We start from the raw sequence: 9,546 nt of genomic DNA, 5'->3' as shown, positions 1-9,546 counted from the left end.
CCAAACCTCAGCACATAAAGTCGAGTAGGAGACCAAGCTGCAAAGTGAAGTCACATACAGTCATGGAGAACCTTGGACACTGTGCTGAAGGCAGAAGGAACCCATTGACGTTTCCATAGCAGGGGAGCCTCCTGGCCAAGCTGAGGAATGACGCCTCCCCTCTAGATGGAGAGTAGTTCAGAGAAGAAGACACTTGACTCCGGGGTCAACAGCAATATCCAGGAAAAGTTGGTAATTGGGTCCTGGACCAGGGTGACTAGGAAGGAGGAGACCCAGATGGGTACTGTCTGACCGCCACCCTGCCCAAATGCAGCAGCAACAAACACTGAAATTTCTGCAAGTCATTTTCTCTCTCCACTGGAGGCTTTCAAACACCGGCAAAGCTGTGCTCTTTATGATTCACTCTATTTCCATGCCAACCCTTCAGCTGCTGCTGTCTGGCCTCCCTGTCCACAAGGCAAGATCTCTACACTCCCTGCACTCCCGCAGGGATCTGACGCCCACTGCCTCTCAGGAAATGCTTTTAAATGACATTGAACTATCTGCAGCAGTACCTCAGTCAACGGCTCTATTTGACCCGCAGAGACGTCACATTTCAGGTCAGCAGAATGCTCCCCTGTGCTGCTCATGCCTGACTAACTACCTCAATCACGAGAAGAAGCTTCCCTTCAGTGGTATTTACAGGTACAGGTGCAAAGATTTCAACAACGGCAGAGTACACTCAGGCACCATGGCAACCGGCACATCAGCCTGGATACCCTCCGCAGCGTGGGAACACCCAGTCCTCCATTCATTCTAGCCGACAACAAAAACGAATGACGTTTTGTCTTGCCTTGTCCTCTCAGAAAATGTTTGGCAGGTCCCGGGGTAACAAGGATGCTGCTCTTTATGCCTGGGGAGGGTCGGGGGGAGATGGCAGCCCAGATTGGTTGGAACGCTCCCAGTCCACCCGCAGAGGTTCCCTCCTGCCGGTGCTGTCAGCAGGGGCGGGCTGGGCGTGCGTGCTGGCTGCTGTCTCACATATGTTACTTTAACTTGATCTAAAATCACTTGCCAGAGACAATGCCCCAGCTCCGCAGCCCCACACTTCATGGGCTTAGGAAGTAATGTGCGTGTCATGGTTACTGTCGGAGCCCTTGTGTAAGGAACGCCTAAGGTACCAAGATGTTATTGCTTTCTGGGGTGTTCTGCAAGAGACAGAAATTCAAGAAAAACTATCTGAAGCAAAACTGGGCATGTAAAGGGCTTATTTATAATAAAATCATTCTATATAATAATATAGTTCTATTCTCTCTCTCTCTCTCTCTCTCTCTCTCTCTCTCTCTCTCTCTGAACCTCTCTGTCTCTTCTGCTTCTCTGTCCCTGTCTCTATCTGCGTCTCTCTCTTCCCAGCACTTGGCCTTATGGTGTATACAAGTGCGGGGTTCAGCCATAGGCTCAAAGCCCCGGATTAGCAAAGCCATAGCAAAAAGAGAAGATCTTTCTGCCAGTGTGTGCATAGAGAATCCCAAAGAAGGGCTCTGATTGGCCTGTCCCACACGGCCATCTCCAGTGGGAACTCTGAGTGACTGAGGAAGTCAGTTGCCTGCCACTCTGGCCAGAAGAACGGGTTCTTTGATGAGCAGACTCAAAAAGACTAGAGGGCGAGCTATTACAAGAAGAAGGGAGGAGATGGTGGCCACATCAAAACAATAGACCAAACTAAAAATGTAGGACAAGAAAAAATTCTCAACGGACTTGCATTCCAGGCTTCCCCAACTTCCTGCTTTCAAGTGCAACAGCTGTGACAGCGCAGAGTTGCCCAAGTCCAGAGCGCACCATTAACACTTTACTATACGTAAAGACCTGCCAACAATGCCTTTCACAAGAATTCTGTTGCAATACCCCCCAGAATTGTGTAACCTCAGGGCTTTGTCGGTCACCTCCAAGAGGAAGAGGAAGAGAAAGGGAAGTGGTGTCAGAGGCTGAGACCAGACAGCCAGAGACTAATTTGCAGCATAACTAGAGATCTGAGAGAAGCCAAAGGTCTGGGAGACGGAAAGTCACCAGGATGTACGGCGGCCATATAGGCAGAAAGTAACATCAGCAGTAGAATCATGAGAGGCAGCCTGGCTGGGACAGGTACGTTTGCCCCCTGGCTTCCTCTCCAATTTCAGTGGGCACGAACATCTCTGAGTGGACAGGCGGTAACTCCAGCTAGAGAAATCATGCTCACAGGGAGGCTCGAGACAGGAGTCCAAGAGAAGCAGTTCTTGGCCTTGCCAACATGGCGTTCAGCAGTGGGTACAGCCTTCTTTTTTGTTTTTTTATGTTTTTTATTTATTTTTGAGAGACAGAGAGAGAGGGAGATACAGAATCTGAAACAGGCTCCAGGCTCTGAGCTAGCTGTCAGCACAGAGCCTGATGCGGGGCTCGAACCCACGAACTGTGAGATCATGACCTGACCGAAGCTGGAGGCTTAACTGACTGACCCACGCAGGTGCCCTGCGGGTACAGCCTTCTGATGGCCACACACCATTAACATGTTTTGTGTTAGACAATCAATGTTCATGTTAATTTGCTCACATATATTTCCTTCTGTCTTTTCCTGATTCTTGTGTGCATGTGTATGCTTTCATCTGGGATCATTTTACTTCTGAGAACCCACTTTGAGACTCTGTCTGGAGAACCATTTTTAGAATCTTCTACTGTCTTCCTACCGGTGACAAATTATCTTCGTTTTCATTCATTAAAAAATCTTTACTTTGTCTTCATTTCCAAAAGATATTTAATAGAAGATAGAATTCCACGTTGGCAATTGTTTCCTTTCATTATTTTAAGTTGTCATTCCACCGTCTTGTGGCTTCATTGTTTCTGCCAAGAAGGTACAAGTGATGTCTTTCTCCCCCTCCCCCCACCCCGGCTATTTTTAAGATTATCTTGGTCTTTGGTTTCCCTAGTTTGTGTCTGACACACAAAGGTGTAGGTTTTTTATTCATCCTTTGAGATTCACAGCCCTTCCTGAACTGGTAGTATTATCTTTCATCAATTTTGGAAAATTCTTGGCCACTACTTCTTTATACTGGCTTTTACCATATTCTCTCTCCTCTCTTTCTGGATTCCAGCTTCCGTTATATTAGACCTTCCCACCACACCCTACATAATTTCTACCCTCTTCTATCTTTTCATTCCCTTCAGTGTTTCAGTCTGAATATTTTCTTCCAAGCTTTCTTGTACCTTATCAATAATCTCTTAAGCAATGTCTACTTTTATGTTAAACCCATCCACTGCTCTCTCCTTTTCATGGTAAAAATATACATAACATAAAGTTAACCATTTTAATCATTCTTAAGGGTGCAACACATTGCTCTTTCAGTTGTATTTTTCAATTCTACAATTTGCTTGTGGTTATTTTTTAAATACTTTTAGGGGCAGCTGGGTGGCTCAGGCAGTTAAGTGTCTGGTTCTTGGTTTCAGCTCAGGTCATGGTCTCACAGCTGTGAGATCAAGCCCCACATTGGGCTCTGTGAGAGCCTGCTTGGGATTCTCTCTCTCTCCCCCTCTCCTTCTGCCCTTGCCCTGCTCACTTTTGCTCTCGCTCTCTCGTTCTCTCTCTTTCTCAGAATAAATGAATAAAAATTTAAAATAAAAAAGCATAATTTTAAATTCTCTCCTCCATCTTCCTTGAAGTATACTAAGCATAGTTATTCTGAAGTTCATAACACCTACACTAGCTGGGACCACCATAGATCTATTTGATTCTGTCTCTTGTTTCTCTGCAGGTTTGGCTCAACCCTTGTTATCTGAATGTCATATTATCCATTTGTTTCATATTGAGAATATATATTTAAAATTGTGGAGGAATTTGAGGGTCTCTTTGAGATTATCATCCTCCAAAGGCTTACCTTTGCTTCTGGCAGGTAACCTAGAGGTCTGGCCTTACCAAGTGTTGCTGACTATATGAAGTAATAGAAAGCCACACATTTGAAAAATTACTTAGCATTATCTAGAGAAGTTTATTTTTGACATTTTTCAATAATCCATTTTAAAATGGGAAACAAGGCCCAAAGAGATTAAATAACTTGCTCAAGATTACATTGCTTTTGAGGTCAGGACCCATAAACACACCTTGACCTATCTGATGCCAGGGTTCGTGTTCTTTCCCTTATATACTATCCTGTCTCCCATGTTCAACTATAAGCAATGCGACTTAAGGAACATCATGATCTTTTTCCTCCCATCATCTTCCACAAAGTGATATTTCATTAGACCAATTCCTTATAGCACAAACTGTATCACCACTACTCACTACGCCATTCTCATTGTCTAGAATAGGGCCTAAACTGTAACAGGGGCTCTGAAATTATCTGCTCAGTCACTTCCCCACATTCCCCACGACTCTCAAAGACCACAGGCACCTTTAAGCGCCTGCCTGGATCATCTGATCTACCAGGATCCTTAGCATATTCTCACTGGTCATCCAACTCTGTAGGCTATAAAGTATTTTTTGCCCAATTCTTCTGAGCCAAGGACAAGGGTTGGCTGAGATGCAGCAAGTATTCTGATGAGTGGGGTGAAATTATTTTCCCCTTTGGTATCCCTCCCTAGCAACATAAGGACCCTAGCCTGGAGCTTTGGAAGCCCAGGGAGATGGGCACAGATAGTATACAAATCTATCTTTTCTTTTCAGTATAGTCTCACATGTCAGTATCACCATCAGCCTCCTCAAATCTAGGTACCTTCCTCCAATTCATACTAGCAAAAAGTCCATCTCATTTTCTAGAAGAAGAAAGAGGAGGAAGAAGTGGAAGGCAGAAAAACAATCTACTTCCAAGCAAGAAATCTCAGAGTGATCTTCAGAGAGTGCTATCCATCCTTCACTCTACCTTCCATCTGGGCCGAATGGAGCCACTATGCATTTTCATCAGCTCCCAAGTCCACCTGCCTCTCAGTTGGCTCTCTGTTGGTCTGTTGGCTCTATCTTGCCCTGCACTCCTGCCCCTCCTGAACTTCTTCCTGCATGCCCACTTTCTCTTCCATGTTTTCACTAGCTGACCCAAACCTTAAGGCTCTCATAGGGGACGTGGCAAGTTGGGATAGAGCTGAAATAGACACCCACAGGATACAGGAAACTCAAGTTTTCCCAGATCTGGCCCCAAGACCCAACAACCCTTTATCCACAATGCTGCAGATACACGCCTCCCCCAGGGCTGGACTACCTGACGCTCATTTCTGAGTCGATACTCCCCCGCAGACCTCTGGTGCCCCTCAAAGAAGGAGTATTCCAGAAGAGCACATAGCTCCCTGGCAAGTCGTCAGTTCTGAGTGTCAAACATGATTTTGCCAAAATTAATAATAAATTTAATTTGATAAGCTTGTCCACTTGTCCGTCCCTGACTGTGCGCCCTCCACACCTGAGATTGTTCTGGGTGCACAGTTTGTAACCGCCTTCACGTTTGGCTTACTAGGATTTCTTTAGTATTTTCCAGGTCATTAAATAAATGTGTCTTAATACCATCTTAATAACTTTAAAGCACCATGGAGGTACTTCTGCGAGGCTCCTAATATTAAATATTTTCATTTTTCTGACCCTCAAATAATCTGTATTATCGACTTGGCACCTTGTCCTTAAGTCTCAGAATTCAATAACATTTTTAAAAACTTTGAAGTGCCAATACCGTCCTTTCAACAGAGCCGAGGAATCTGATTACAGCTCCCTCGCGGAGTGAGAGCCTCTCACACATTTTTTTTCTGATCGCACATTTTCCCTACTTTGCATATTTCCCCTTCTTGCAATTTTTCAAAATCAGCTTTGAGCTGATTTTAAATAGATTTCTCTGTGGCAAGGTATTCCCGTGCTATATTCTAATCATCTTTATGGACATTTTGGAATTATATCAGATTCTAAATTAGAGCTATTTAGGAGATTTATGGAGGGCCGGTACTGCTGCATGGACAACTTTGTTAGGCAATAAGATGAAGAAAGTGCAACATTTGAAAACAAAACAAATGTTCCTCCCCACCTCTACATCCAGGTCTGTCTTATAGCTTCATTTCAAAGTTCAGTGAAAATATTCCTACTGGTGCAGGATCAACTTGCGTGTATTGGAGACAGTAAATCAGGCATCTGTCAGGTCAAAGGTACAAGCTCAGAATCTGTTCCCCCTTGCATGCTGCAGTGTGGCTCTTAGGCTGAAGCCAGCATATGGAGATTCGCTGAGAAGGGCTTTCTGGGGATGGGGAGGTCAGCTGCGCATTCGCAATGTCTTTGTGTGGCCAGACATGCAGAGACCACCTCACATGGCCGTGCCTGAAATCCAGCTGACCTCAGCACCCACCCTCACACACAGGTGCCGGGCTGGGAAGAGACTAGGCAGCCATAGAAAACTAATCCTAATTCACTCCAAGAAGTCAGGTACTTTTGACAACATCGTGCCAAGGTCTGGGCTAAGAGAAGACCGCAGAGATGACTGAGACATGGTCCTTGTCCTCAACGAGCTTACAGTCTCAAGACAGAGATGAATATGTAAACAAAACTGCAAGGAGCCTGACGATGATGTGAGGGATAGGTTCTAAGTCTAGGAGAAGACAGCAGAAGCAATGATCTCTACTTAGCAGAGCAAGGAAACACTGATCAGAGGAAGAGACACTTGATCTGCATCTTTAAGGGTGGGCAGGAATCAAAGATCAGAGAGGAAGATGCTAGAGTCCAGGAAGAGGGACTAACAACAATTGAATATGTAGAGCATCTTATCAGGTGCCAGGCTCTAATCTAAGTCTGTTGTGTATTATCTCATTTAATCCTCACAGTCCCCATGTTGAAATGAGCCAATACACAGAGAAGCTAAAGTAATTTGCCCAAAGCCTTACTTGTAGAACCTTCACCAACAAGACCCATTTAGGTAACTATCACTGTTTCAATATTGCTGAAGCATTGAGTCTGGTAGCAGTGGGGCCAGAGAGGCTGAGAGCAAGATCTCAAAGGGCCTTAAATGTCATACTAAGAGATTGAATTTTAATCTTGCAGGCTATCAAGAACTGAATACATAAAGTTTGGAAAGACAGAACTGATGGCTAAAGACAAAAAAGCCAGAGTCAGGGGGCACCTGGGTGGCTCAGTCGGCTAAGTGTCCGAATTTGACTCAGGTCATGATCTTGTGGTCCATGGGTTTGAGCCCCACATTGGGTCTGTGCTGGCAGTTCAGAGCCTGGAGCCTATTTCAGATTCTGTGTCTCCCTCCCTCTCTCTCTCTCTGCCCCTCCCCTGCTTGTGCTCTGTCTCTCTTTGTTTCAAAACTAAATAAACCGAAAAAAAAAAAAAAAAAAAGCCAGAGTCAGAAAGCCAGTTAGGAGACCATTAAGATAGTCTCGGGAAGAACAGATGAATCCTGGAGCCTCGGGCAAGAAGGAAACATCAGGGCAATAGTGTCCCGTGTCTCTGGTTCCTGTTCTTCAGAGTATGTGCTCACCAGGTCCTCAGGAGGGTCCACACTCAGCCCAAAAATCCACATGACCTACTTCCCAACGAACTGGGAACGGAAACAGGGAGGAAGGAAGCGGTAGCCCCGCTTCTTGACCAGAGCATCTGCTAAACCATCATGGCCTTCACGAAGGGCTTTCCACTGCCGAAGATGCTGATCCCATTTTCCAAACACAAGCCTGGCAAAAGACCCCGCTCTTGGGCCTGGACCCTCATGCCCATGGTCACTCAAGCCAACAACAAAGAAGTTGGTCCCAGACTTGGATGTGATTATGGAAGCATTCTACTCAATTTTTTCTATCCTTCCTTTCTAGATCTGCCAAAAGATTGAAGCATAAAATTGCTTAGGATGAGAAAAACCACATTAAAAAAAAAACTTTTGTGAAGAGTTTTATCAAAATAGAACAATCCCATGTATGAGAAAATAGCATTTTGGCTGGTTTGTTTTCTTTCAGTTGATTACAGGCGCTGCATGTGAACTCTGGCCTATATTCTGTGGTTGTTCCTTCAATAAAAACTAAAACTTCAGCTGTGTTGGAAAATGCGAGGGTGTGTATCATTTGTCTTTCTTTTGCAGAAGTGTAAATATAGAAGAGCTTTATGATTAACTGATTAAAAATGGGGAAAAGCTTCATAATTAGGTTTCATAGAGCTATAGATTTTACATTAAGTGGTTTATTACAAAAAGTTGGAAGCATTGATTGGAGACATTAGACCACTCTGATTAAATTTATGGTACATTGGGAATACTTGGGCCAATTATCGGATTAAGGGTCCAACGTGGCGATGTAATTCCACCTAAAATATGGTCTATCTGGCAATTACTTTCAAACTCTTGACCCTGTCCTACTGTATTCTCATTTCTTTACAAATTTTGCCCACCAAAGGGAGCTGGCACACTTAGCTTTCCATAACTGAAGTGAAATGTAAGACCTCATGCAAGTTTCAGAGCCATTTGGACAGGTCCATATTTGTAGGTTTTAACTATAAAACAGAATCAGAAGTTTCTAATGTCCTCCAACAGATAGTTTTTAAAAAGTATTGAGATATTCACATGGGAGCATATTATACTTCTAATTATGTTTTTGAGTCTACTGAATTACTTGTGAAATGCTCATAACATCATGTTAAATGGAAACAAAACAGGACATGTATCATCATATTCCATGTGGCCCCAAATATATGGGTTTGCATATGTGCATGTGTTGATAGTTGGGGGCTGGAGGAATGAAATCTACAACAGTTACGCAGTGGTTAAATTTAGGGACAGTGTGACAGCAAATTTTTATTTTTCTATTTATTTATGACGTCCTGAAATTTTGGAATTTGTTATATTAAATATTAATATGCCTTTGTTCTTTTACAAGGGAGAAAGAAATAATTTTGTAACTGTCCTTCAAAGCAACTCTCTGGAAGTTTGCACAATTATTGAGTGAAGATGCTGTCTTTGCTCACTTCTGTAATTATGCCCAAATCCAGTCTATGGCCACAAGTCAAAAGTAATGTTTTTGCCTTACAACCACATTTTCCTCTTTGTCTTATTTTGGAAGATGTTCATATTCTGTTCACTCACCAATTTTTATTCAGGAGCCTTGGCTCAAGCCACATTTGGCTGATTCTAAAAGTCAAATGTGCCTTCTTCAGACACATTTGCTATTGTGGCGATGCTGAGGACACCGTATGAAGGACTGTGTGGGTCAGCTCCGGCTTCCATAACCAAGTATCAGAGACTTGGTGGCTTAAACAGTAGAATTATTTTCTCACAATTTCTTGAGGCTGAAAATTTAAGATCAGGGTGACAGCCTAGCCAGTTTCTGATGGGATTCCTGCCTAGTAGATGGCCAGCCACCTTCTCTGTGTCCTCACACAGCAGAGAAAGACCTCTGGTGTCTCTTCTTATAAGGACACTAATCCTTTTGGATCAGGGCCCCACCCCACTCTTATGACCTCACCTGATCTTATTTACCTAAAAGCCCTGTCTCCAAATACAGTCACATCAGGGGTTAGGGCTTCAAGTACAAATTGGGGGCAGGGGTGCGGGACGCAAGTCAGCCCATAGCAGGCTCTGAAAACACTTCAAACAAAGA

The 9,546-nt window shown here is 43.9% G+C and overlaps 1 long non-coding RNA gene across 1 annotated transcript; it reads left to right on the top strand.

Annotated features, from left to right (window-relative positions):
- The first annotated feature begins 1,981 nt into the window (after positions 1–1,981).
- On the top strand, positions 1,982–8,004 carry LOC115289370. The gene is made up of 2 exons (XR_003907588.1): positions 1,982–2,121; positions 7,436–8,004. It is a non-coding gene; the product is annotated as an uncharacterized LOC115289370 (long non-coding RNA).
- The last annotated feature ends 1,542 nt before the right edge of the window (positions 8,005–9,546 follow it).

This window comes from Suricata suricatta, chromosome 4 (assembly GCF_006229205.1).
Source record: "Suricata suricatta isolate VVHF042 chromosome 4, meerkat_22Aug2017_6uvM2_HiC, whole genome shotgun sequence".
Taxonomy (NCBI): domain Eukaryota; kingdom Metazoa; phylum Chordata; class Mammalia; order Carnivora; family Herpestidae; genus Suricata; species Suricata suricatta.
The sequence above is the reverse complement of the archived record's forward strand: the minus strand, read 5'-3'. Positions and strand labels throughout refer to the sequence as shown.